This window comes from Chlorocebus sabaeus, chromosome 6 (assembly GCF_047675955.1).
Source record: "Chlorocebus sabaeus isolate Y175 chromosome 6, mChlSab1.0.hap1, whole genome shotgun sequence".
Classification (NCBI taxonomy): Eukaryota; Metazoa; Chordata; class Mammalia; order Primates; family Cercopithecidae; genus Chlorocebus; species Chlorocebus sabaeus.
In genome coordinates this window covers 5,843,292-5,870,703 of record NC_132909.1, presented here as the reverse complement: position 1 = coordinate 5,870,703, position 27,412 = coordinate 5,843,292, and the positions used below count along the sequence as shown (strand labels likewise).

Genomic DNA, 27,412 nt, shown 5'->3' with positions numbered 1-27,412 from the left:
AGCAAACATGGTGAAACCCCGTCTCTACTAAAAATACAAAACTTAGCTGGGTGTAGTGGCACACGTTGATAATCCTAGCTACTCAGGAGTCTGAGACAGGAGAATCACTTGAACCCAGGAGGTGGAGGTTGACATAAGCTGAGATTATGCCACCGCACTCCAGCCTGAGTGGCAGAGCAAGAATCTACCTCAGCATTAAAAAAAAAAAAAAAAAAAGAGGAAATAGAAATAACTTTCTCTGGAGGTGATATACAAATAAACAACCAAATGAAAAGATGTAAAATATCACTAATCATTAGAAAAATGCAAGTAGTCAGGCAAGCAGGGTGGCTCATGCCTGTAATCCCAGCACTTTGGGAGGCTGAAGTGCGTGGATTACTTGAGGTCAGGAATTTGAGGCCAGCGTGGCCAACATGGTGAAACCCTGTCTCTACTAAAAATACAAAAATTATCTGGGCATGGTGGTGGGTGCCTGTAATCCCAGCTACTCCAGAGATTGAATTATGAGAATCACTTAATCCCAGGAAGCAGAAATTGCAGTGAGCCCAGATAGCACCACTGCACTCCAGCCCAGGTGACAGAGTGAGATTTCATCTTACAAAAAAGAAAAAGAAGGCTGGATACAGTGGTTCATGCCTGTAATCCTAACACTTTGGGTGGCCAAGGCAGGTGGATCACCTGAAATCAGGATTTTGAGACCACGCTGACAAACATGGCAAAATCCCATCTCTACTAAAAATACAAAAATTAGCCAGGCATGGTTGTGGGTGCCTGTAATCCCGACTATCCAGGAGACTGAGGCAGGAGAATCACTTGAACCCAGGAGGCAGAGGTTGCAGTGAGCCAAGATCACACCATCACACGCCAGCCTGGGCAACAAAGCAAGGCTCCATCTCAAAAAAAGAAAAGAAAAGAAAAATATAAATGAAAAGCATAATACAAGATATCATTTGTACCCATGAAGAATGTTTAATGTAGGGAACAAAAAACCCCAAGCAAACAAAAACGGAAATTCATAAGTGTTGGCAAGAATGTGGAGAAATAGGAGACTTGTGTGCTGTTGGTGGTAATGTAAAATGACGCAATTATGGAAAGAAGTAGGACATTTTTTCAAATAATTCAAAATTGAATGACCAGTATAGCCTATAATTCCTCATCTGGGTCTATACACAAAATTCAAGGCAGGATCCTTAAGACATTTAGAGACCCATGTTCATTGCAGCATTATTCAAAATAACAAACAGGTAGAAACAAGCTAGATGTTCATGAAAAGATTAATGGAGAAACAAAATGTATTATATACATAAAACCATTATTTGGTCCAAAACTATGGAAATTAAGTCATGTTTGATATCTCATGCCTGTAATCCCAGCACTTTGGGAGGATGAGACGGGAGGATCACTTGAGACTAGGGATTTGAGACCTGCCTGGGCAACACAGGACAACCCTGTCTCTGTAAAAAATTTTAAAATACGCTGCACATGTTATCCTGCCCCTGTAGTCCTGGCTACTTGGAAGGCTGCAATGAGCTCTAATTATGCCACTGCCCTGCAGCCTGGGCAACAGTGTGAGATCTTGTATTTTTAAAAAATCTATATACGGCCGGGCGCGGTGGCTCACGCCTGTAATCCCAGCACTTTGGGAGGCCGAGGCGGGCGGATCACAAGGTCAGGAGATTGAGACCATGGTGAAACACTGTCTCTACTAAAAAATAGAAAAAAAAATTAACTGGGCGCAGTGGCGGGCGCCTGTAGTCCCAGCTACTCGGGAGGCTGAGGCAGGAGAATGGCGTGAACCCGGGAGGCGGAGCTTGCAGTGAGCCGAGATTGCACCACTGCACTCCAGCCTGGGCGACAGAGTGAGACTCCGTCTCAAAAAAAAAAAAAAAAAAGGCCGGGCGCGGTGGCGCAAGCCTGTAATCCCAGCACTTTGGGAGGCCGAGACGGGCGGATCACGTCAGGAGATCGAGACCATCCTGGCTAACACGGTGAAACCCCGTCTCTACTAAAAAATACAAAAAACTAGCCGGGCGAGGTGGCGGCGCCTGTAGTCCCAGCTACTCCGGAGGCTGAGGCAGGAGAATGGCGTGAACCCGGGGGGCGGAGCTTGCAGTGAGCCGAGATCGCGCCACTGCACTCCAACCTGGGCGACAGAGCGAGACTCCGTCTCCAAAAAAAAAAAAAAAAAAAAATCTATATACACGCATATACATACACGTGTGTGTGCTTGTGTCTGTCTGTAATATATATATATAAATTTGTTTTTGAGATGAAGTCTGGGTCTGTTACCCAGCCTGGAGTTAAATGGCATGATCTCAGCTCACTCCAACCTCCACCTCCCATGTTCAAGTGATTCTCATGCCTAAGCCTCCCGAGTAACTGCAATTACAATTGGGATCTTATTGGGAACATCATACTCAGCTAATTTTTAGCATTTTTGGTAGAGGTGGGGCTTCATCTTGTTGGCCAGGCTAGTCTTGAACTCTTAGCCTCAAGTGATCTGCCTGCCTCAGCCTCCCAAAGTACTCGGATTACAGGCATGAGCCACCATGCCTGGCTAGAAATTTGTTTATATGCTAAATGATATGGTTTGGCTATGTCCTCCGCCAAATCTCATCTTGAATTGTAGCTCCCATAATCCCCTCGTGTCATGGGAGGGGCCCAGTGGGAGGTAACTGAATCATGGTGATGAGTTTTTCCCGTGTTGTTCTCATGATAGTGAATAAGTCTCACAACATCTGATGGTTTTATAAAAGGCAGTTCCTCTGCACATGTTCTCTTTCCTGCTACCATGTAAGATGTGCCTTTGCCCCTTCTTCACTTTCCACCATGATTGCGCGGCCTCCCCAGCCATGTGGAATGGTGAGTCCATTAGACCTCTTTTTCTTTATAGATTATCCAGTCTCAGGTATTTCTTCATAACAGTATGAAAATGGACTAATACAGTAAATTGTTTCCAGGAGTGGGATACTGCTATTAAGATACCTGAAAAAATTAACCGGATGTGGTAGTGTGTGCCTGTAGTCCTAGCTACTTTGGAGGCTGAGGCAGGAGAATTGCTTGAACCTGGGAGGTGGAGGTTGCAGTGATCCAAGATCATACCACTGCACTCCAGCCTAGGTGACAGAGTGAGTCTCCATCTAAAAAAATTAAAAATGAAAAATAAAAATACCTGAAAATGTGGAAGCAACTTTGGAACTCAGTAAAAGGCAGAGGCTGGAACACTTTGGAAGGCTCAGAAGACAGGAAAATGTGGGAAAGTTTGGAGCTTCCTAGAGACTTGTTGAATGGTTTTGACCAAAATGCCGATAGTGATATGGACAGAGAACTCCAGGCTGAGGTGGTCTCAGATGTTGATTGGGATCTTATTGGGAACTGGAACAAAGGTTATTCTTGCTATGGTTTAACAAAGGGACTGGCAGCATTTTGCCCCTGTCCTGTTTATCTGTGAAACTTTGAACCTGAGAGAGAGGATTTTGGTAGCTGGCAGAAGAAATTTCTAAGCAGCAAAGCTTTCAGTAGGTGACTTTGGTGCTCTTAAAAGCATTCAGTTTTATTCATTCTCAAATATATGGTTTGAAATTGAAACTTATGTTTAAAAGGGAAGCAGAGCATAATAAAAGTTTGGAAAATTTGCAACCTAGCAATGTGATAGAAAAGAAACATTCATGAGTAGAAACACAAGCCTGCTGTACAAATTTGCATAAATAATGAGGACCCAAATGTTAATCACCAAGAAATGGGGAAAATGTCTCCAGGGCATATCAGAGGTCTTTACAACAACCCCTCCTATCACAGACTGGGAGGCTTAGGAAGAAAAAATTGTTTCATGGGTCGGGCCCAGGATCTTGCTGCTTTTTGCAGTCTTTGGACTTGGTGCCCTGTGTCCCAGCCATGGCTAAATGAGACCAGTGTAGAGCTCAGGCTATTCCTTCAGATGGTGCAAGCCCAAAGCCTTTGCAGATTACACATGATATTCAGCCTGTGGTTGCACAGAAGTCAAGAAATGAGGTTTGAGAATTTCTGCCTAAATGTCAGAGGGTGGATGGAAATGCCAGGATGTCCAGGCACAAGTTTGCTATGGGAGCAGAACCCTCCTAGAGAACCTCTGCTAGGGCAATGTAGAAGAGAAATATGGGGTGGGAGCCCCCATGCAGACTCCCCACTGGGCACTGCCTAGGGGAGCTGTGAGAAGAGGGCCACTGTCCTCCAGACCCTGGAACATTAGATCTACCAACAGTTTGCACTGGGCACCTGGAAAAACCACAGACACTCAATGCCAGCCCATGAAGGCAGCCAGGAGTGGGGTTGTACCCTGCAAAGCCACAGGAAATCATTTTGTAGCTTTAAGATTTGGCTGTACCACTGGATTTTGGACTTTCACGCAGCTTGTAGCCCCTTTGTTTGGGCCATTTTCTCTCATTTGGAATAGGTGTATTTACCCAATGCCTATACTTCCCATTGTATCTAGGAAGTAACTAACTTGCTTTTGATTTTATAGGTTCATAGGTGGAAGGGACTTGCCTTATCTCAGATGAGACTTTGTGAACTTTTCAGCTAATGCTGAAATAAGACTTTGGGGGACTGTTGGGAAGGCGTGATTAGTTTGATTTTTTTTTTTTTTGAGACAGAATCTCACTCTGTCACCCAGCTAGAGTGTAATCACGTGATCTCGGCTCACTAACCTCCACCTCCTGGGTTCAAGCAATTCTCCTGCCTCAGCCTCCCAAGTAGCTGGGACTATAGGTGTGTGCCACCACACCAAGCTTATTTTTTGTATTTTTAGTAGAAACCGGGTTTCACTGTGTCAGCTAAGATGGTCTTAATCTCCTGACCTCATGATCCACCTGTCTTGGCCTCCCAAAGTGCTGGGATTATAGACATGAGCCATTGTGCCTGGCCAGCATGATTAGTTTTGAAGTGTGAAGACATGAGATTTGGGAGGGGTCAGGGATGAAATAATATGGTTTGGCTGTTTTCCCACCCCAATCTCATCTTGAATTGTAGCTCCTGTAATCCCCAAGTGTCATGGGAGGGACCTGGTGAGAGGTAATTGAATCATGGGGGTGTGTTTTTCTCATGCTGTTGTCATGATAGTAAATAAGTCTCATGATATCTGATGGTTTTATAAAGGGGAGTTCCCCTGTACATGCTCTCTTGCCTGCCACCAGGTAAGGCATGCCTTTGCTCTTCCTTTGCCTTCTGCCATGATTGTGAGGCCTCCCAAACCATGTGAAAACTTCTTTTTCTTTATAAATTACCCAGTCTTGGGTATTTCTTCATAGCAGTATGAAAGTGCACTAATACACTACAAAATAAATAAACCTGGAAAACATAACGCTAAGTGAAATAAGCCAGCATAAAAAGACAAATACTGTATGATTCCACTTATGTGAGATATATAAAAATGCTCAAATTCATACAAAGAGAACAGAAATTGGAGGGGGGGACTCAAATTGGGAAGGAAGTGGGCTTAAATATGCCTGGTAATCAATTAAATCTAAACTCAAAAAACAGTAAAAAATGATCTATTTAAACTCCGCTAAGCTCATACAGTGTAAAACACTATAACACATATTTCACAAACAAAAGGGTCATAACATCAGGGGTCCACTACTTTACAGATTAGTAGATGTATAGTTGTGACTGTGAATGAATGGAAGTTATGTACATTTATCTAAAACTAATACATTTGATTTCATAATTATCACCAGAAGAACACATATAACCTTATGGAGAAAATAAGTAAATGGTCCATAGTGAAATGGCTTGTACTGACTGCATTGTCAGTATCAGCAAAGTGCAGAAATGTCTCCTAGCAATGGTGTGGAGACCCACGGACTAGTTCATCAGCAACATAAGCAGCTAATAAGAGCCAGAGAACAGCAGGAAAGTGCCGGGGTGTAGATTAACATGGACCAGGTGAACATTACAGGAAATTCAGATAGAACGAAAGATTGGGAACAAAGCATCTTCCTTTGTTAAGAATGTAATTTTCCAGAACTTCAGAAATTTTGCAGAAAACACAGGTAATATAAAAAAATAGTGGAGAAGTCCATGAAGTGCAATAAATGGGCTAAATTTCCCATAAAATACTAGGAGATATTTTAAAAATTAATTTGTTAAACCAAGATGGACATGGACTCTAGAGAGAAAACACAATGATTAGAAATAGCATTTGTTCCAACAAACAGAAAGGGAAGTTTAAGTAATATGCACAGATTATGTTGAGAAAATTGAAAATATATCATAGAAAATACAATGTGTCCTTGTGATATTATGATGTGTGTGTGCATGTGTGGAGGTTTTTATCCGTGATTCCTGACTCATAATTCCCACAGCCCTTCTTATAGTCATGTGTTATAGTGTTGTGGTGCTTTATGCCTCAAAAGAAGGCCGCAAGAAACAGAACCTCTCTCTCTGACCCATTGCTCAAGACAGGAATTTAACCTGCTTCTGCTTTTCTTTCTCTTTTCCTTTCTTTTCTTTTTCTTTTTTTTTTTTTTTTTTTTTTTTTTTTGAGACGGAGTCTTGCTCTGTCGCCCAGGCTGGAGTGTAGTGGCTGGATCTCAGCTCACTGCAAGCTCCGCCTCCCAGGTTTACACCATTCTCCTGCCTCAGCCTCCTGAGTAGCTGGGACTACAGGCGCCCACCACCTCGCCCGGCTAGTTTTTTTGTATTTTTTAGTAGAGACGGGGTTTCACCGTGTTAGCCAGGATGGTCTCGATCTCCTGACCTCGTCATCTGCCCGTCTGGTTCTCCCAAAGTGCTGGGATTACAGGCTTGAGCCACCGCTCCTGGCCTTCTTTTATTTAATTTAATTAATTAATTTATTTATTTTTGGAGTTTCGTTCTTGTCCAGGCTGGAGGGCAATGGCATGATCTCGGCTCACCACAACCTCCACCTTCCAGCTTCAAGTGATTCTCCTGCCTCAGCCTCCTGAGTAGCTGGGATTACAGACATGTGCCACCATGCCTGGCTAATTTTGTATTTTTAGTAGAGATGGGGTTTCTTCATGTTGGTCAGACTGGTCTCGAACACCTGACCTCTTGTGATCCACCTACCTTGGCCTCCCAAAGTGCTGTGATTATAGGCATGAGTGACCGTACTTGGCCTTCTTTTTTTTTTTTTTTTTTTTTTTTTTGAGACAGTCCTACCCTGTCATGCAGGCTGGGGTGCAGTGGTGCAATTTCAGCTCACTACAACCTCTGCCTATGAGGTTCAAGCAATTTTCCTGCCTCAGCATCCTGAGTACCTGGGATTACAGACATGACCCACCACACCTGCCTAGTTTTTGTATTCTTAGTAGAGATGGGGTTTTGCCATGTCATCCAGGCTGGTTTGAACTCTTGAGCTCAAGCAATGTCACCCATCTTGTCCTCCTAAAGTTCTGGGATTATAAGCATGAGCCACCACGTTCGGCCTGTTCCTGTTTTTCTAATGGTGAGTCACAAGACCCTCATTCCAGACAGGGTTCTGCCCCATAGCCTGGAGGAAAAAATCCTGCCCAGAAGAGGTCAAGAAGAATCTGAAAAGATGGGCCTTACAGGGTTTAGATCATACACTCTAGAATCACATTTTGACACATTTGTCCATATTTCAGTAATGTCTATGTAATGCACTTCCATAAAAACCCAAAAGGACTGGGTTTAGAGAGTTTTGGAAGGCTGAACACATGAAAACTAACAGTAAGATGAATGAGAACTCCTCCACGTGTCAGGAGGAGAGTGGCACAAGCCAACTTTAGGGTTCAGAAGCTCTTGTGCTTGGGACCCCTCCAGACCTCACCTTATGTATCGCTCCATCTGGCTGTTCACTTGTATCCTTTGTAATATCTTTTACAATAAACCTGCACATTTAAGTGTTACTCTGAGTTCTGTGACCCTGTCTAGCGAATTGATCAATCTCAAAGTGGGAGTCATGGGAACCCAACTTGAAGTCAGTTGGTCAGAAGTTCTGGAGGCCTGGACTTGCTACTAGTCTATTTGCAATCTTGGGGACTGAGCCCTCAACCTGTAGGATTTGATGCTACCTCCAGGTACATAGTGTCAGAATAGAATTCAAGGGCACTCAGCCAGTAGACACTGAAGAATTGATTGCTTGCTTATTGGTGGAGGAAAAAACCCACATTTGGTCACAGAAGTTTTCTGTGTTTATTCTTTTGTGGTGTGAGACCAGACAGAGGAAAATATGGTTTGATTTTTTTCCACTAAGTCTTAAAACAAATTATGCCTGGGCGCAGTGGCTCACACTGCCTGTATTCACAGCACTTTGGAAGGCTGAGGCAGGTGGATCACTTGAGGTCAGGAGTTCGAGACCAGCCTGGCCAACATGGTGAAACCCCGTCTCTACTAAAAAATACAAAAAACTAGCCGGGCGAGGTGGCGGGCGCCTGTAGTCCCGGCTACTCGGGAGGCTGAGGCAGGAGAATGGCGTAAAAACCCGGGAGGCGGAGCTTGCAGTGAGCTGAGATCCGGCCACTGCACTCCAGCCTGGGCGATACAGCGAGACTCCGTCTCAAAAAAAAAAATAAATAAATAAATAAATCAGGCTGGATGCGGTGGCTCACACCTGTAATCCCAGCACTTTAGGAGACTGAGGTGGGAGGATCACAATGTGAGGAGTTCGAATCGAGCCTGACAAACATGGTAAAACCCCATCTCTACTGAAAATACAAAAATTAGCTGAATATGGTGGTGTATGCCTGTAGTCCCAGCTACTAGGGAGGCTGAGGCAGTAGAATTGCTTGAACTCGAGAGGTGGAGGTTGCAGTGATGCGAGATTGCAACACTGCACTCCAGCCTGGGTGACAGAGCAAGACTCCATCTTGAGGGAAAAAAAAATCTACCAGAATATTTTATGCATACAGCTGGACACAGAGACTCATGCCTGTAATCCCAGTATATTGGGAGGCTAAAGTGGGAGGATCACTTGAGTCTAGGAGTTTGAGAACAGCCTGGGCAACATAGCAATACCCAGTTTCTATAGGAAATTTAAAAGCCTCACATGGTGATGCACACCTGTAGTCCCAGCTACTTGGGAGGCTAAGTAGAGAGGATGGCTTGAGCCTGAAAGGTCATGGCTCCTGTGAGCCATGATTGTGCCACTGCACATCAGCCTTGGTACCAGATGAGAAATATGGCTCTCTTCCATCTGGCTCACTGGCAGTCAGACTCCACGTCTTGTTTTTTTTTTTTTTTTTTTTTTTTTGGAGACGGAGTCTTGCTCTGTGGCCCAGGCTGGAGTGCAGTGGCCAGATCTCAGCTCACTGCAAACTCCGCCTCCCGGGTTCACGCCATTCTCCTGCCTCAGCCTCCCGAGTAGCTGGGACTACAGGTGCCTGCTACCGCGCCCGGCTAGTTTTTTGTATTTTTTAGTAGAGACGGGGTTTCACCGTGTTAGCCCGGATGGTCTCGATCTCCTGACCTCGTGATCCGCCCGTCTCGGCCTCCCAAAGTGCTGGGATTACAGGCTTGAGCCACCGCGCCCGGCCCAGACTCCACGTCTTATCTCCCTTGTTCCCTGAAGATTGCCATTATCCTGTTCTTTTTTCAAGGTGCCCAGATTTCGCATTGTTCAAACACACATGCTCTACAATTTGTGCAGTTTACACAATCATCACAGGGTCCTGAATCGACATTCATGCTCCTGAGTTTACAAAGATGAGGGGATTAAGAGATTGAAGTAAAAACAGGCATAGGAAATCACAAGAGTTTTGATTGGGGAAGTGATAAGTGTTCATGAAATTTTCACAATTTATGTTCCGAGACTATAGTAAAGATAGGTGTAAGAAATTATAAAAGTGTTAATTTGGGGAACTAATAAATGTCCATGAAATCTTCACAATCTATGTTTTTCTGCTGCAGCTTCAGCTGGTCCCTCCTTTCAGGGTCCCTGATTTCCTGCAATAGAATATCACATTGATTTGCTTGAATATGTTGAACCATCCTTGCATCTCAGAAATAAGTGGCACTTGAGTATCTGTAATCCTTTTTATATCCTCTTGAATACTGTTTATTTCACCTGGGTGCAGGCGGGCTGAGTCCAAAAAGAGAGCGAAGGGAGATAAGGGTGGGGCCGTTTTATAGGATTTGGGTAGGTAAAGGAAAATTACAGTCAAGGGGGGGTTGTTCTCTGGCAGGCAGGAGTGGGGGTCACAAGGTGCTCAGTGGGGGAGCTTTTTGAGCCAAGATGAGCCAGGAAAAGGAATTTCACAAGATAATATCGATTAAGGTAAGGACCGGGAATGTCATCAGTTAAGGCGAGGCAGGGCATTTGCACTTCTTTTGTGATTCTTCAGTTACTTCAGGCCATCTGGGCATATAAGTGCAAGTCACAGGGGATGCGATGGCTTGGCTTGGGCTCAGAGGCCTGACATCCCCTCTCTTATTTTCTCCATCATGGTGGTGTGTGCTTGACTACGCTTCCCATGTCGTCTCAGGACTTTCAGGATTAAGCGATTACCACCAAGAAACAAAAGCAAAGTCGTCTGGACCCCCAGTCTCAGCGACCCTCCCCAGCCGCTGCTTCCTGAGTAGCTGGGACCTCAGGTTCCTGGCCCCACCACCGCATCCTTGCCGTGTTTAAGCAGCAGGTGGTGACCTCACTCCTCCCTGGCCTGAGCACTCATCCCGCATCCCAGGCAGAGGCCCTAGGGGAGTCTCTGAAGCTGAGCACAGGGTGGACTCTCCCTCCCGAGTGAATGGAGAATAGAAAGGGAGAGGATTTCTATTCTGTTCTTTGGGCCGTCAGCATGAAATCGTAGGTTCTACTCAGGCAGGGCTTTGCATTTCACATTCTAGTTTGCATCCCCGTTCCAGACAATTCCAGGGCTTTTGAATTATGCCTCAGTCTTCCTGGCTGGTCTCGCCCCCAAAACCTGAAAAACAGGGGCTCTGGGAGCGAGGCGGAGAGACTCACAGGTCCCGCCCAGGCCCCGCCCGCTGCTGGTTCTAAAGAGCAAGGTCTCTCCGCCTCGCGCCCCACCCCTACCTCCCTCAGGCCCTGCTCACCTCCTCGAGGGTCCCGCCCAGGCCTGGCTTCTGTTCTGCCTGCGCAGATTTGCGCAAACCCGGAAGCGGATCACGTGGAGGGAAGGTCCCACTGCCCCGCGTGAGGTTCTCTCTGTCTTGTAGTAGGTCTGCGCTTCCCAGGTCCCGGGTGCTTCTGTACACTTCCTGTCTGGTAGTTTTCCTGCTCAAAACTTTTTCTGACTCCTCCTGCCCCGTACTTTTCAAAGTCCTCACCCGGGAGGCAGATTCTCACCCTGGGCCCCTCCCACCCTCGCCCTAGTCGGCCCCTGTAGCGCAGCGGGGGGCCCCAGCCCTGGGGAGGCAGCGTCCTCTGCCTGGTCTTGGGGTCCTGCAGCTCTTATCCTTGTCTTAAGGCGCCGTCGCCCCCCACCTCCTTCCTCGTGCGGGGCCCTGCTGCTCCACAGGTCTCTACTCCTAGTCACCGCTTCCCCTGAGCCCGCGGGGTGCCCAGAGCCTGTCCTGTGACACGGGTGCTCTTGCCTGCCCAGCTCTAGACCCTGGAAAATGCACTTCTCAGGGTTGCAGGCGTCTTACTCTAAATTCTCCTGTGATTGTGTGGGCCAAAGGGATCAGGAGACAGAAAGAGGGAGTCAGAGAGCCATAGAAAACCTGAGACAGAGGAAAGAAGAATGAGAAAGACCCATAACAGATGGCAAAGTAGAGGATGGGTGAGGGATTTGCCAAGAGACAGCAAAAGTGAAAAAAAGATAAGAAAGCAAAAGGAGAAAAATAACTGGAGAAGTGTAGAGAAAAACTAAACGTACAGAGAGATGAAGAACAGCAAGGTAGGGAGAGGGGCAGGAAAGAGGGAGGCTCATCAGAGTGAGGGAGAGGAGGAGGGATTTGGAGCCAGGGCAGACAGAGCAGAGTGGTGCCGGTGGCAAGGAGAACAGAGGGAGAAGCACAGCAGGGAGGACACCTGGGGATCTGGGGTGCCAGAGAGTGGGGACAGGGGTGTATAACAGGGAAGACGGAATTTAACAGGAAAGCAGAAGAGGTGCAGAGATGGGAGAAGAGGCAGAAATAGGTGGAGATTGAGGACGATCTAAAGATTGGGGAGAAGGAGCAACAAGAGGTTAAAAAGGTTGCGAGAAGGGAGCAGAAGAGGGGGAAGAGAAGGAATAGAGGGAAGAAGGAGATAAACAGCAGGAGAAGAGAGATGTACAAAATATGGAGCAGAATCCCAGGGAAAAAGAAAAACAAGAGCAGAGAGAGAAGGGGAGAATGAGAGATATGTACAGAATTAGGGAGGGAAGCACAGTAATGAAGAAAGGAGCTGGGCGCAGTGGTTCAAGCCTGTAATCCCAGCAATTTAGGAGACTGAGGCAAGAGGATTCCTTGAGTCCAGGAGTTTGAGGCCAGTCTGGGCAACATAATGAGACACTCATCTCTGCCAAAAAAAAAAAATTAACTGGGGTTGATGGTACTCACCTGTAATCCCAGCTACTCTGGAGGCTGAGGCAGGAGAATCAATTGACCCCAGGGGGTCCAGGCTGCAATGAGCGGAGATCATGCCACTGCACTCCAGCCTGGTCAACACAGCGAGACCTCCAGCCTGGTCAACAGATCGAGACCCTGTCTCAAAAGAAAAAAAGGGGTAGGCGACTTTGGGTTCAGATGAGTAGGTGAGTTCATTGAGTATGATTAGTTGTGACATGTTGACTTCCGTGTATATAATCTAATAAGTTAAACTTGTTTAAATTATACAGATGAGGCCAGGTGCGGTGGCTCACACCTGTAATCTCAGCACTTTGGGAGGCCGAGGCGGGTGGATCATGAGGTCAGGAGATCAAGACCACCCTGGCGGCCGGGCGCGGTGGCTCAAGCCTGTAATCCCAGCACTTTGGGAGGCCGAGACGGGCGGATCACGAGGTCAGGAGATCGAGACCATCCTGGCTAACACGGTGAAACCCCGTCTCTACTAAAAAAACACAAAAAACTAGCCGGGCGAGGTGGCGGGCGCCTGTAGTCCCCGCTACTCGGGAGGCTGAGGCAGGAGAATGGCGTAAACCCGGGAGGCAGAGCTTGCAGTGAGCTGAGATCCGGCCACTGCACTCCAGCCCGGGCGACAGAGCAAGACTCCGTCTCAAAAAAAAAAAAAAAAAAAAAAAAAAAAAAAAGACCACCCTGGCAGACACGGTGAAACCCCGTCTCTACTAAAAATACAAAAAATTAGCTGGGCGTAGTGGCAGGCGCCTGTAGTCCCAGCTACTCGGGAAGCTGAGGCAGGAGGATGGCATGAACCCGGGAGGCGGAGCTTGCAGTGAGCCCAGATCCAGCCACTGCACTCCAGCCTGGGCGACAGAGTGAGACTCCATCTCAAAAAAAAAAAAAAAAATTATACAGATGAGATTGAGAATTTTAGAATTCCTATCTATAATATGTGTACATTCTATAAATCTTGGCATCAGAGGTTAGCTTCCAGTTTCTTTGTATGTGCGATTGTGGTACAGGGGGAGGGGGTTGTTGATTCTGAGCAATAAACATATTTCTACATTCAGGATTGACTTCTAAAGATTCTTGGTGAGGAAGAAACTCGGAAGAGGAAGAGGAAAGCAAAGGAGTCAGGGATGGCTCTTTCTCAGGTGAGATGATATTCTTGGTGGATTGTTCTGTCTCCTTCCTTTCAGAAGTGCTGGGCCTTGGAGTTGGGAATCTTCTCTGAGTCTGAAGCGTTCTGTCTGACAGGTTTGCTCACACTCACCCATGCCTTCCCTCAGTCCCTCTCATCTGGCTTAGATTTCCTCTCTCGTGACCCAGTGACATGAAGTTGGGAAGAGGCGGCACTGGGCATGGGCCTGGGAAGGGCTCACACCAGACATGGATGGAGATGGGGTGAGGGTCCCGAGGTGTCAGGGCTGTTGGGCAGCAGGGATTGTTCAGGGGCCACTTCTGGATGCACCATCAGCTCTCTGTGGACCTGGATTAGAGCAGCTGCCCTCAGAAGTCATGTACTAATGTGCGCAAGTACCTGGGAAATTCTGCAATAAGAATTCAGGAAATCTTTTCTGCCTTTCTGTGTTTTGTTTTTGTTTTTTGTTTTTTGGAGACAAGAGTCTTGCTCTGTCATCCAGGATGGACCAGGATTAGAGCAGCTGCCAATATAAGTCACGTATTAATCAGCACAAAGTACATGGTAAATTCTAGAAAAGGAGACCAATAAGGGGAAATGTTTTCTGCCTGATTTTATACTACATTTTTAGGTAATTGAGTGAGTTACTGTGTTTCTGACTCCAAAAATCTCATTAAAATGGAGAGTTCATATACAGATCATTGGCTTACTGCAACTTCTGCCTCCCGGGTTCAAGTGATTCTCCTGCCTCAGCCTTCTGAGTAGCTGGGATTGCAGGTGGCCCCCACCATGCCTGGCTAATTTTTGTATTTTTAGTAGAGATAGGGTTTCACTATGTTGGCTAGACTGGTCTTGAATTCCTGACCTCAAGTGATCCACCCATCTCAGACTCCCAAAGTGCTGGGATTACAGGCGTGAGCCACCGTGCCCAGCCCCCAATAGTTATTTTTTCTGCTCCTCTCCTTCCTTGCACCCTCCACACTCAAGTAGACCCCAGTGTCTGTTGTTTTCTTCTTTGTGTTCCAGTAAATATTTTACTTTGATATTTGATTCTGCTGGTTGTGCATTTACCTGTTGTCATGTTAGTAAACATGGCTAGCTTGCTCTTTGCCATCTGCATTGGAAAATGGTTGAATGACAACATGTGGGTCCTTCGCCATTTTTCCCTGTATAAAGAGTGCCATCGTGGTTCCTTCTGCGCACGCCTGCATTCCTGCAGATATCTGAACATTCCTCCAGGTCAGGCAGGTGAAAGGGTGATTGCTTCCTCTGGGATGGAGCATTTCCTGTTTTCTTAGATCCGACAAGATTCCCCCCGCCCCCAACTGCCAAAGTGTCCTTTTCCAGCGAGATGAGATGGCCTCTTCAGTTAAACACAACTTGCTACTTTTTATATTTTTAAGACTATATATATAGACACACACACACACATACATATATGCACACACATACACATGCATATATATATTTACATATACATGTATATTTTTTGAAAATCTGCTGCGCGTGGTGACTCACGTGTGTAATCCTAGCACTTTGGAAGGCCAAGGTGGGTGGATCGCCTGAGGTCAGGAGTTCAAGACCAGCCTGACCAACATGGTGAAACTCCATCTTTACTAAAAATACAAAAGTTAGCCGGGCATGGTGGCGGGCACTGGTAATCCCAGTTACTCTGTGGCTGAGGCAGGAAAACCACTTGAACCCAGGAGGCAGAAGTTGCAGTGAGCCAAGATTATATTACTGCCCTGCAGCCTGGGTGACAGAACGGGACCCTGTCTAAAAAATAAAAAAAACTGGGGAAAATGACAACTTTTTTTTTTTTACTAACATCTAGTTTCTTGTGAGTCTGTGTATGTTTTATTATTTTGCAAACTTATATAAACACAATGGATTTTTGTACTTTGAGTATTCTGTTTTCATATATTTGATTTTATTTTGAGACAAGGTCTTGCTCTGTTGATTAGACTGGAGCACAGTGGCATGATCTTAGCTCACTGCAACCTCCTTCAGGCTCAAGCCATCCCCCAATCTCAGCCTCCCAAGTAGCAGGGACCACAGGTGTATACCACCATGCTCTCTTAATTTTTTTTTTGAGATGGAGTCTCACTCTGTAGCCAGGCTGGAGAACAGCAGCATGATCTCAGCTCACTGCAACCTCTGCCTCCCGGGTTCAAGTGATTCTCCTACCTCAGGTCTCCGAGTATGTGGGACTACAGGTGATTGCCACGGTGCCAGTACCACGCTTTGGTATTTCAGTAGAGACGGAATTTCACCTTGTTAGCCAGGATGGTCTGGATTTCCTAACCTCGTGATCCGCCCACTTCGGCCTTTGAAGTGCTGGGATTACAGGTGTCAGCCACCTCTACTGGCCTTTTCTCTCTCTTTCTCTTTTTTTTTTTTTTTTTTTTTGATACAAAGTCTCTGTTGCCCAGGCTGGAATTCAGTGGCGTGATCTCAGATCACTGTAACCTCTTCCTTCCAGGTTCAAGCAATTCTCCTGTTTCAGCCTCCAGAATAACTGGGATTATAGTCAAGTGCCACCACCCCCGACTAATCTTTTTTCGTATTTTTAGTAGAGACGGGGTTTCACCATTTTGGCCAGGCTGTTCTTGAACATCTGACTTCATGATTCTCCCGTCTCAACCTCCCAAAGTGATGGGATTACATCTGTGAGCCACTGTGTGTGGCCAATTTTTTTTTTTATATTTACGTTTTTACTTTAGGTTTGGAGCTACATGTGAAGCTTTGTTACATGTGTCAAGTTGTGTCATCGGGGTTTGTCCTACAGATTATTTCTAGATTTTTACTTTAGGTTTGGGGCTATATGTGAAGCTTTGTTACGTAAGTTGTATCATCAGGGTTTGTTGTAGTAGACTATCACTCTTGTATTAAGCCCTGTACCCAATAGTTGTTTTTTATTTATTTTTTGAGACTGAGTTTCGCTCTTGTTGCTAGGGCTCGAGTATAATGGCATGATCTCAGCTCACTGCAACCTCCACTTCCCAGGTTCAAGCGATTCTCCTGCCTCAGCCTCCCAAGTAGCTGGGATTACAGGTGCCTGCTGCCATACCTCCCTAATTTTTGTATTTTTTACTGGAGACAGGGTTTCACTATGTTGGCCAGGCTGGTCTTGAACTCCTGACCTCAGTTGATCCACCCCCCTCGGCCTCTCAAAGTGCTGGGATTACAGGCGGGAGCCACCGCGCCTGGCCTGGCCCCCAATAGTTATTTTTTTGGCTCCTCTCCTTCCTCCCACCCTCCACCCTCAAGTAGATCCAAGCCTCTGTTGTTTTCTTCTTTGTGTTCTAGTAAATATTTTACTTTGATATTTGATCCTATTGTTTGTAAAAATTTACATGTCATGTTAGTGAACATGGATAGCTTGCTCTTTGCCATCTGCATTGGAAATTGGCTGAATGACAACGTTTGCGTCCTTTTTGATTTTTCCCTGTAAAAAGAGTGCCACAGTGGCTGCCACTGCACACGCCTGCATTCCTACAGATATCTGAAGCTTCCTCCAGGTCAGGCAGTTGAAATGGTGATTACTTCCTCTAGGATGAGGCATTCCCTGTTTTCTTAGATCTGAGAAGATTCCTCCCTACCCCCAACTGCCAAAGTGTCCTCTTCCAGCAAGATGAGATTCCTCTTCAGTTAAACAAAACTTGCTACTTTTTATATTTTTAAAATCTTTATATATGTATATACACATCCCCCCACACATGCACACACATATACATACAAATACATGTATACACACATATGTATATATTTTGAATATCTTTTATATTTTGAAAATCTGGGACAAATGACAACCCCTTGTATTAACATCTGGCTTTTTGTGAGTCTGTGCAAGTTTTATTATTTTGTGGACATATATATACAAAATGGATTTTTGTATCTTGAGTAATTTTGTTTTCATTTATTTTATTTTATTTTGAGACAGGGTCTTGCTTTGTTGCCCAGGCTGGTACACAGTGGCAGGATCATAGCTCACTGCAACCTCCACCCTCAGGAACAAGCCATCCTCCCACCTCAGTCTCCCAAATAGCTGGGACCACAGGTGCCTGGAACCATGCCTGGCTAATTTTTTTTTTTTGACTGAATTTCGGTTTCCCAGGTTGGAGTGCAGTGGCATAATCTCGGATCACTGCAACCTCTGCTTCCAGTGATCAAGTGATTTTCCTGCCTCAGCCTTCCATGTAGCTGGGATTATAGCCATGTGCCACCATGCCTGGCTGATCTTTCACTGTGGATGTTGTCATCTTTGAAGACCTCACTCATGCTCTGGCTCATCCAGATAAATGTCACTTGGTGTGTCAATAAAACTTCCTAACATTTCTATAACAGGAACCCTGCATTGATTTTTTTATTTATGTATTGCTTGTATTTTTTCACAAACATAAGTAATTCATACTGAGAGGGTATCATGACCTCTTCAAAAAATGTAGTAGAATACAACTAGGAAGACATCATGTGGTGAGAAATCCCTTACTTGGATTTGTCAGTACATTCACTACAATTAAATCCACGCTTTCCCCTCTCTCCTGTTCTCATTTTCTGTAAAGATAAGAACTCCTCCCAGAATTATTTGGTTAAAATGTGTTTTCATTTCATGGTCTATTGACATTTAGGTATGACATTTAGGCCATAAAATTCTCTCAGGAGGAGTGGAAATGCCTGGACTCTGCTCAGAGGACTTTATACAGAGATGTGATGCTGGAGAATTATAGGAACCTGGTCTCCCTGGGTGAGGAAAACTTCCCTCCTGGGGATGTGCCCTTGTGTATCTTTGCATTTTCTCTTGTTGCCTCTTGGGAGCCCCATTGTTCCTTGACTAACACGGAACCCATATTGATTTTGAAATGAAAAGCTTCATGATGTAGCATCTGGACTTTCACTGTTCCCTTTGTTTAGATGTTCTGTATTCTTTATGATCGCTCATTGGGGATTCCAGAACTAAAGTAGGCATGAAACCTTATGGCATACTGGGCACCATTAAAAAAAAAATTGTAACCTGTAAAAACTACTCCTTATCCACTAGAACTGTTTGTTATTTATGTCAGAATTATTTCTGTGTGTGTTGCATTTCTGTTAACATATACATACAGTGTTTTTCGTGCCTTTTTATTCTAAATAATATGAAAAAAGTTTCATTATGAAGAAAAGGTACATGTATGCCAATTTTGTATCTGTCCTTTTATTAATTAATTAATTTATATATTTATGAAATGGAGTTTTGCTCTTGTAACCCTGGCTGAAGTGCAAAGGTGCTCTCTCAGCTCACTGCAACTTTCACCTCTCGGGTTAAAGTGATTCTCCTGCCTCAGCCTCCCGAGTAGCTGGCACTACAGGCTTGTGCCAACACACTGGTCTTATTTCTTGGAATATATATATAAGTATATATACATGTGTGTATATACATATATATTTTATTTTTGTAGAGCCGGGTTTTCACCTTGTTATCCACGATGGTCTCAATTTCCTGATCTTGTGATCCTCCCTCCTTGGCCTCCCAAAGTGCTGGGATTACAGGCATGAGCCACCACACCCGGCCTGTCTCAAGTTTTTAAAAACATGTTAGTGCTATTAGATGGCTTCAAGTATTGCAAGTTTTATAGTACAGACTCTCACCTGCCTTTGTTTAATAAGATTTGTCAGCCTTCGGTGATGTTGATGATGAGATGCTTTTTTTCCTGTCTGTCATTTCATTGTCCTGTGAGAAATAGCTTAGACTGGCTGACTGTGGTGGCTCACACCTCTAATCCCAGCACTTTAGGACACCCAGGTGGGTAGAGCACTTGAGGTCAGTAGTTTGAGACCACTCTGGCCAACATGGTGAAACATTTAATCTACTAAATGTTAAAAATGGGCCTGGTGCAGTGGCTCACACCTGCAATCCCACCAGTTTGGGAGGCCAAGACAGGCAGCTCACTTTAGTCATGAGTTCAAGACCAGCCTGGCCAACATGGTGAAACCCCGTCTCTACTAAAAATACAAAAAATAGCTGGGCGTTGTGGCACACACCTCTAATACCAGCTACTTAGGAGGTTGAGGGAGGAGAATCTCTTGAGCCTGGGAGGTGGAGGTTGCAGTGAGCGAAGATCTTGCCACTGCACTCCAGCCCGAGCGACAGAGCGAGACTCCAGAGTGAGGCGGGAGAATCACTTGAGGTAGGATAATCGTCGTGCCACTACACTCCAGCCTGGGTGATAGAGCGTGACTCAGTCTCAAAAACAGACAAAAAGGAAATAGCTGAAACTGGGAGGCTTAAGACACAGAAATATATTTCTCATGAATTTGGAAAGTGGGAAATCCAAGAGCAAGGTGCCAGCCAAATTGGTTCCTGGTGAGAGCCTTCTTCATGGTTACCCCAGCCACCTTCCTGCTGTGCCCTGACATGGTGGAAAGAGGAACAGGCAACAAGCTCTTTACTGTCTCTTTTTATACATGCACTGTCACCCAGACTGGAGTGCAACGGCGTGATCTCGGTTCAATGCAACCTCCACCTCCTGGGTTCAAACCACTCCTGCCTCACACTCCCAGGTAGCTTGGATTACACCATGCCTAGCTAATTTTTTAAATATTTTTAGTAGAGACGGGGTTTCACCATGTTGGCCAGGCTGCTCTCGAACTCCTGACCTCATGATCCACCATCTCAGCCTCCCAAAGTCTGCAATTACAGGCATGTGCCACTGCACACAGACGTTAGTCAATGTTCATTTCTTTTTTTTTTTTTTTTTTTTTTTTGAGACGGAGTCTTGCTCTGTCGCCCGGGCTGGAGTGCAATGGCCGGATCTCAGCTCACTGCAAGCTCCGCCTCCCGGGTTTACGCCATTCTCCTGCCTCAGCCTCCCGAGTAGCGGGGACTACAGGCACCCGCCACCTCGCCCGGCTAGTTTTTTTTTGTGTTTTTAGTAGAGACGGGGTTTCACTGTGTTAGCCAGGATGGTCTCGATCTCCTGACCTCGTGATCCGCCCGTCTCGGCCTCCCAAAGTGCTGGGATTACAGGCTTGAGCCACCGCGCCCGGCCAATGTTCATTTCTTATAATGCTATGTATTTTCTTGACCTCATATGTCAGAAGGTAGTTAATGTAACATGTATTTCAGTTCTTATATTGTGTGTTGGTGGTAGGTACGTACAAGTTGTGGCTTTTTTCTTAAAAGGAAATTGTTTTGAATTCTGTAGGCCTCCGCGTCCGGCCAAAAACATGTACTTAATGGGTTGTATAGAACAGTGAAGTTGCTTTCTCTCTTTTCAACCTATAACTGTTTGCCTCTATTTCCCATCGCATTCTGGTCCAAGGCTTATTTATTAATAAAATGGTTTTTATTTATTTCTCTGTTATCTTCGTGGAGATGATTTCTCCTTTGGGAGAAGATTTTTTAGTTTTCAATTATATTTTGTCGACATTTAAAAAGCACAGTAAAGAATATTTCTTGGGCCAGGCATGTTGGCTCATGCCTATAATCCCAGCACTTTGGGAGGCCTAGGCAGGCAAATAACTTGAAGTGAGGAGTTCCATACCCGCTTGGTCAACATGGTGAAACCCCGTCTGTATGAAAAATACAAAAATTAGCCAGGCATGGTGGTTCGCGACTGTAATACCAGCTGCCCCTGAGGCTGAGGCTGGAGAATCGCTTGAACCCAGGAGGCAGAGGCTGCATTGAGTCGAGATCTCACCACTGCACCCCAGCCTGGGAGACAGAGAAATTCTCTGTCTCAAAAAAAAAAAGAGAAAAAAGTAAATAATCATTAAAAAATGAAGTAATAGATTTCTTCCATAAATGTACTGGGACAATTAACTGGATATCCACATCGAAAAGAATAATGTTGGATCCCTATATCACACCATCAAAAATTTTATTTAAAAAAGTTTTTTAAGGGAAAGAGAGAGAGATTAGGAAGGGAGACCTGTGGCAGTGGGTGTTACTTCGTCGCCCAGGCTGGCTTGGAACCCCAGGCTCAGCCATTCTCTCCTTTGTTTCCTGAGTCCCTGGGACCTCAGGCTCCCGCCCTCACGCCTCTCCTGTGTTTAAGCAGCAGGTGGTGACCTCACTCCTCCCTGGCTTGAGCACTCCATCCCGCACCCCAGCCTGTGGTTTTAAGGAAGTCTCTGAAGCTGAACACAAGGCGGACTCTTCCTCCGGAGTGAATGGACAATAGAAAGGGAGAGGATTTCTATTCTGTTCTGTGGGCCGTCAGCGTGATATCGTACGTGCAGCCCAGGCAGGGCTTTGCATTTCACATTCTAGTTTGCATCCCAGTTCCAGATAAGTCCAGGGCTTTGGAATCATTCCTCAGACTTTCTGGCGCTCTCGCCTCCAAAACCTGAAAACTTGCTGGGAGAGCCGCTGAGACGCGCAGGTACCGCCCCGGCCCCGCCCTCTGCCGGTTCTAAAGGGCAGGGTCTGTCCCCCTGGTGCCCCGCCGCTGCCTCGCCCAGGCCCCGCCTCCTCCGGCTTCCCGTCCAGGCCTGGCTTCTGTCCTGCGCGCGCAGATTAACGCAAACCCGGAAGCGAATCGGGTGGAGTGAAGGTCACATCGCTGCGGTGAGTTTTGCTGTGTTGCATTAAGTCTCTGCTTCCCAGGTCCCCGGCATTTCTGTCCCTGGGACGTGGGGTCTCCACAGACCTCGAAATTCTCTCTGGTCTTCCTTCGCCCAGAGCAAATTGTGACATCCCCGTGAGAGCCCGGGGGTCGCTTCCTTTTGGGTTTAAAGTCGTCCGGAGGCTGTTCTCGTCCCCAGTCTTTCTGCTGTAGGTCAATGTATATACTTTCTATTGTGTAGTTTTTCTGCCCAAAACCTTGTTCTGACTCATCTCGCCCTGCGCTATTTAAAGTCCTCACCCGTGAGGTGGATTCTTGCCCAGGGCGCGCCTTGCAGCCTCCCCGTCGTTGGGCCCTGGAGCGCCGTGCCGCAGCCTCAGTCCCAGGGAGGTCGAGTCCTCTGTTGGGTCCTGGGATCCTGCAGACCACATCCTTGTCCTAAGGCGCCGTCGCCCCGCAACCAACCTCCCTCCTCTTGCCACAGCCTGCTGCTCCCCAGGTCTCTCCTCCGCAGTCACCCCTTCCACTGAACCCGCATTGGGGAGGTCCCAGGGGCCTGTCCTGTGACACGGGGTCTTCTTGCCTGCCGAGCTCCAGCCCCTGGAAAATGCGCTCCTACGGGATGCAGGCATCTTACTCCAAACCTTCCTGCGATTGTGTAGGCTGAAGGGATTAGGAGGCAGACAGCAGTAGAAAACCTGTGACAGAGAAAAGAATAAGAAAGGCCCATAACAGATGGAAAATAGAGGATTGGTGAGGGATATGCCAGGAGATGGCAAAAGTGGGAAAAAAAAGAAACAAAAAAACCTAGGAAAGCAGGAGAAGAAAAGCAACTGGAGAAATGTAGAGAAAAGCTAGATGTACAGAGAGATGAAGGACGGCAAGGTAGGGGGAGCGGCAGCAAAGAGGGAGGCTCATCAGAGTGAGGGAGAGAGGGAGGGATTTGGAGCCAGGACAGACAAAGCAGAGTGGTGCTTGTGTCAAGGAGAACAGAGGGAGAAGCACAGCAGGGAGGACACCTGGACATCTGGAGTGCCACAGAGTGGGGACAGGGGAGTATGTCAGGGGAGTTTTAACAGGGAGAGCAGAGGAGGCTCAGAGATGGGAGAAGAGGCAGAAATAGATGGAGATTGAGGACAACTGAAAGACCGGGGAGAAAGAGCATTAAGAGTTTAATAAGTTGCCAGGATGGAGCAGAAGAGGTGGAAGAGAAGGAATAGAGGGAAGAAGGAGATAAACAGCAGAAGAGGAGAAGGGTACAAAATGAAGAACAGAATCCCAGGGAGAAAGAAAAGAAAACAAGAGCTGGAGAGAGAAGGGGAGAATGAGAGATATGTGCAGAATTAGGGAAGGAAGCACCGTAATGAAGACAGGGGCTGGGCACAGTGGCTCACGCCTGTAATCTCTACACTTCAGGAGACTGAGGCAAGGGGATTGCTTGAGTCCAGGAGTTCGAGACAAGCCTGGGCAACATAGTGAGACCCCCATCTCTGCCAAAAAAAAAAAAGACCAGTAAATAACCGGGCCTAATGGTGTGCACCTGTACTCAGTCCAGCTGCTCTGGAGGCCAAGCTGGGAGGATGACTTGAGCCCAGGAGGTCCAGGCTGCAGTGAGCTGATATCATGTCACTACACTGCAGCCTGGACAACAGAGAGAGATCTTGTCTCAAAAGAAAAAAAGGGGCGAGAGACATTGGGTTTAGATGAGTGCGTGAGTTCATTGGATATGATTAGTTGTGACATGTTGACTTCCGTGTATATAATCTAACAACTGAAAACTTGTTTAAATTATACAGATGAGATTGAGAATTTCAAAATTTGTATCTATAAGACGTACATTCTATAAATCTTGGCATCAGGGGTATCTTCCACTTGGAATCCCTATTCAGCCAGAGGGAAGTGACTTATTCAGTTGTGAATCACTGCCTTCCCTTTTCCTAGGATGGGGTAGGATGTGGGTAGTGAAGTGGTAAAAAAGTCACTGTCTGTTATTACATAATACTTTTAATTTAATTAATTAAATAATATCTTGAGACAGGGTCTGGCTCTATCACCCAGACTGGAGTGCACTGTCCTGATCTCCTCTAACTGCAGCCTCAACCTTTTGGGCTCAAGCGATCCTCCTACCTCCGTCTTCTGAGTAACTGGGACCAGAGGCATAAGCCACCAAGCCCGGCTAGTTTTTGTTTTGTTTTGTTTTGCTTTGGAAACAGGGTTTCACTATGTTTCCCAGGCTGGTCTCAAAATTCTGGGCTCAAAGTATCCTCCTGCCTTGGCCTCCCAAATTACTGGGATTACAGGTGGGATTACAGAGATGACCTACCGCGTCTGGCTTACATAGCCCTCCCCTTTTTTTTTGAGAGGGAGTTTTGCTCTTGTTGCCCAGGCTGGAGTGCGATGGCATGATCTCAGCTAACCACAACCTCCGCTCCCCGGCTTCAAGCGATTCTACTGCCTCAGCCTCCTGAGTAGCTGGATGTACATGCATACACCACCATGCCTGGCTAATTTTGTGTTTTTAGTAGAGATGAGGTTTCTTCATGTTGATCCAGGCTGATCTCTAACTCCCGACCTCAGGTGACCTGCTGCCTCGGCCTCCCAAAGTGCTGGGATTACAGGTGTAAGCCACCAAGCTGAGGCCATAGCAGTTTTTAAAAGGGATGTCAGGGCGTGGTGACTCACGCCTGTAATCTCAGCACTTTGGGAGACAGTTGAGTGGATCAGGAGGTCAGGAGTTTGAGACCAACCTGGCCAAGACGGTGAAACCCAATCTCTACTTAAAATATGCAAAAATTAGGCCGGACGCGGTGGCTCAAGCCTGTAATCCCAGCACTTTGGGAGGCTGAGATGGGCGGATCACGAAGACAGGAGATCGAGACCATCCTGGCTAATATGGTGAAACCCCGTCTCTACTAAAAAATACAAAAAACTAGCCAGGCGAGGTGGCGGGCGCCTGTAGTCCCAGCTACTCGGGATGCTGAGGCAGGAGAATGGTGTAAACCCGGGAGGCGGAGCTTGCAGTGAATTGAGATCCGGCCACTGCACTCCAGCCTGGGTGACAGAGCGAGACTCCGTCTCAAAAAAAAAAAAAAATCTATCTATATATATATATACACACACAAAAATTAGCCGGACGTGGTGGCAGATGCCTAAAATCCCAGCTACTCGGGAGGCTGAGGCGGGAGAATTGCTTGAACCCGGGAGGCAGAAGTTGCAGTGAGCCGAGATTCCGTCACTGTATGCCAGCCTGAACAACAGAGCTAGACTCCGTCTGAAAAAAAAAAATAAAAGTAAGGAACATCAAAGCCAGGCGTGGCGGCTCATTCATGCCTGTAATCCCAGCACTTTGGGAGCAAATCGCTGAAGGTCATGAGTTCGAGACCAGTCTGGCCTACATGGTGAAACCATGTCTTTACCAAAAATACAAAAATTAGCTGGCCATGTTGACACATGCCTCTAATTCCAGCTACTCTGGAGGCTGAGGCAGGAGAATTACTTGGACCTGGCTGGGAGGCAGAAGTTGCAGTGAGCAACTGGAGTAATGCCGTGTATTTACTTGAACTCATACATCAGAAGGTAGTGATCTTAACATGTATTTCAGTTCTTATAGTGTGTGCTGGTGGGAAGTAGAAGTTGTGGCTTTTTTCTTAAGAGGAAATTGTTTAGAATTCTGCAGGCTGTATAAATGTACTTATTGTTTGCTTGCTGGTTTTATCATGGGTTACAATGGCTTACTGATTAATATTTAAGATTTCACATATGGCTTTTCGGTATATGATATGTGATATAACTGACACCCTGCACTTGTTAATTTCAATAAGTCCCTGTTCTGCGTGGATATAGGTAATTTTATGACAGGTATTCAGAAAAAGATTGTATTAACTTTTTTGTTTGAGATGGAGTCTCACTCTGTCAGTGCAGTGGCACAATGTTGGCTCACTGAAATCTCCGGCTCCGAGGTTCAAACGATTGTTGTGCCTCAGCCTCCCAAGTAGCTGAGACTACAGGTGCCCGCCACCATGCCTGCCTGATTTTTGTAATCTTTTCTTATCTTCTCTGTGCAATGATTATTTGACAATACAGAATTTCCATTGATTTTGGTTACCCTTACATAAGCTTGTTGTGGATTATTTATAAATATAGTCTGTTGTTTGGTCTTTTAGAATTTATTTGTATACAGTAGATATTCTGTAAATGTGAAAAATATACAGTTTTCTTTTCCTTGTGTGACAGTGATATGTTTTTTGTAAACTGTGATGGACTTTAGGGTCACAGTGGAAAAACACTTCTGACTTTAGGCTTACACGTGTTTGTGCCCTGTCAGTGTATTGTCATGATATTGGAAATAGGCTTCCGTAGAAATGATTTGAAGGACATGTAATTGCCCTTTATTAAAGGATCTTACTCCTTTTGTGCTCCTAAACTTTGAAGATCATGTTTGGGAAGTTTAAAATAAGTATTTTTTTGTGTCGTATTTCCACATTTCAGTATGGTTTACCATCTGGACTTAATTGGAAATGTATTGTGTTTATATTTTGTAGATATCTCTTCCAAATGCTTGATGAAAAAGGTGGAAGGATCACTTGAGCCAGGGCGTTGAAGTCTGCAGTGAGCCCTTTTTTTGCCACCACATTCCAGCCTGGGTGAGTGAGCTAGACCCTGTCTCAAACAAACAAGTAAATAAATGAGAGGTACAATTCCTCCTTTGAAAATAAAGAAAGAGATTTTCTTTCCTTTTGTCTCTTTTCTTAGGACATTTATTTAGAAAATTTGCAAATGCGTTTTCTGTCTTCTGAGGTAGTCTTTTCTTCTTTCAGATGGAGACGGGGTTTCACTCTTGTTGCCCAGGCTGGAGTTAAATGGTGTGATCTCTGGTCACTGCAATTTCCATCTCCCCGGTACATGCGATTCTCCCACCTCAGCTTCCAGAGGAGCAGGGACTACAGGCACCTACCATAATGCCTGGCTGATTTTTATAGTTTTGTAGAGATGAGGTTTCACCATGTTGGCCAGGCTGGTCTTGAACTTCTCATTTCAGATGATCCTCCAGGCTCAGCCTTCCAAAGTACTGGGATTACAGGTGTGAGCCACCACACCTGGCCCAGGGTTGTATTTCTGAAGAACTTGGGTACTCGCTTTGAAAGACAAACAATAGCCGGGCGTGGTGGTTCAGGCCATTAATCCCAGCACTTTGGGAGGTCAAGGTGGGCCAATCCCGAGGTCAGGAGTTCGAGACCACCTGACTAACATGGTGAAA

At 45.9% G+C, this 27,412-nt stretch overlaps 1 protein-coding gene and 1 long non-coding RNA gene across 6 annotated transcripts in view; both read left to right on the top strand.

Moving 5' to 3' along the window:
- The first annotated feature begins 11,019 nt into the window (after nucleotides 1-11,019).
- Nucleotides 11,020-18,954, top strand: LOC140711817 (uncharacterized). 2 transcript variants are annotated; one of them, XR_012093100.1, is made up of 3 exons: nucleotides 11,020-12,659; nucleotides 13,536-13,619; nucleotides 17,724-18,954. It is a non-coding gene; the product is annotated as an uncharacterized lncRNA (long non-coding RNA). The 2 variants fall into 2 exon arrangements; XR_012093099.1 differs by having other exon boundaries at nucleotides 17,550-18,954.
- A 3,128-nt stretch (nucleotides 18,955-22,082) lies between these two features.
- LOC103235209 (uncharacterized) overlaps nucleotides 22,083-27,412 on the top strand; it is a 28,002-nt gene continuing 22,672 nt past the window's right edge. Inside the window, exons 1-3 of one of the 4 annotated variants that reach the window (XM_037991391.2) lie at nucleotides 22,101-22,157; nucleotides 25,622-25,731; nucleotides 26,697-26,798. The gene's annotated coding sequence lies outside the window, so the exon portion shown is untranslated. The other 3 variants (XM_037991390.2, XM_037991392.2, XM_007997937.3) reach the window with 3 other exon arrangements.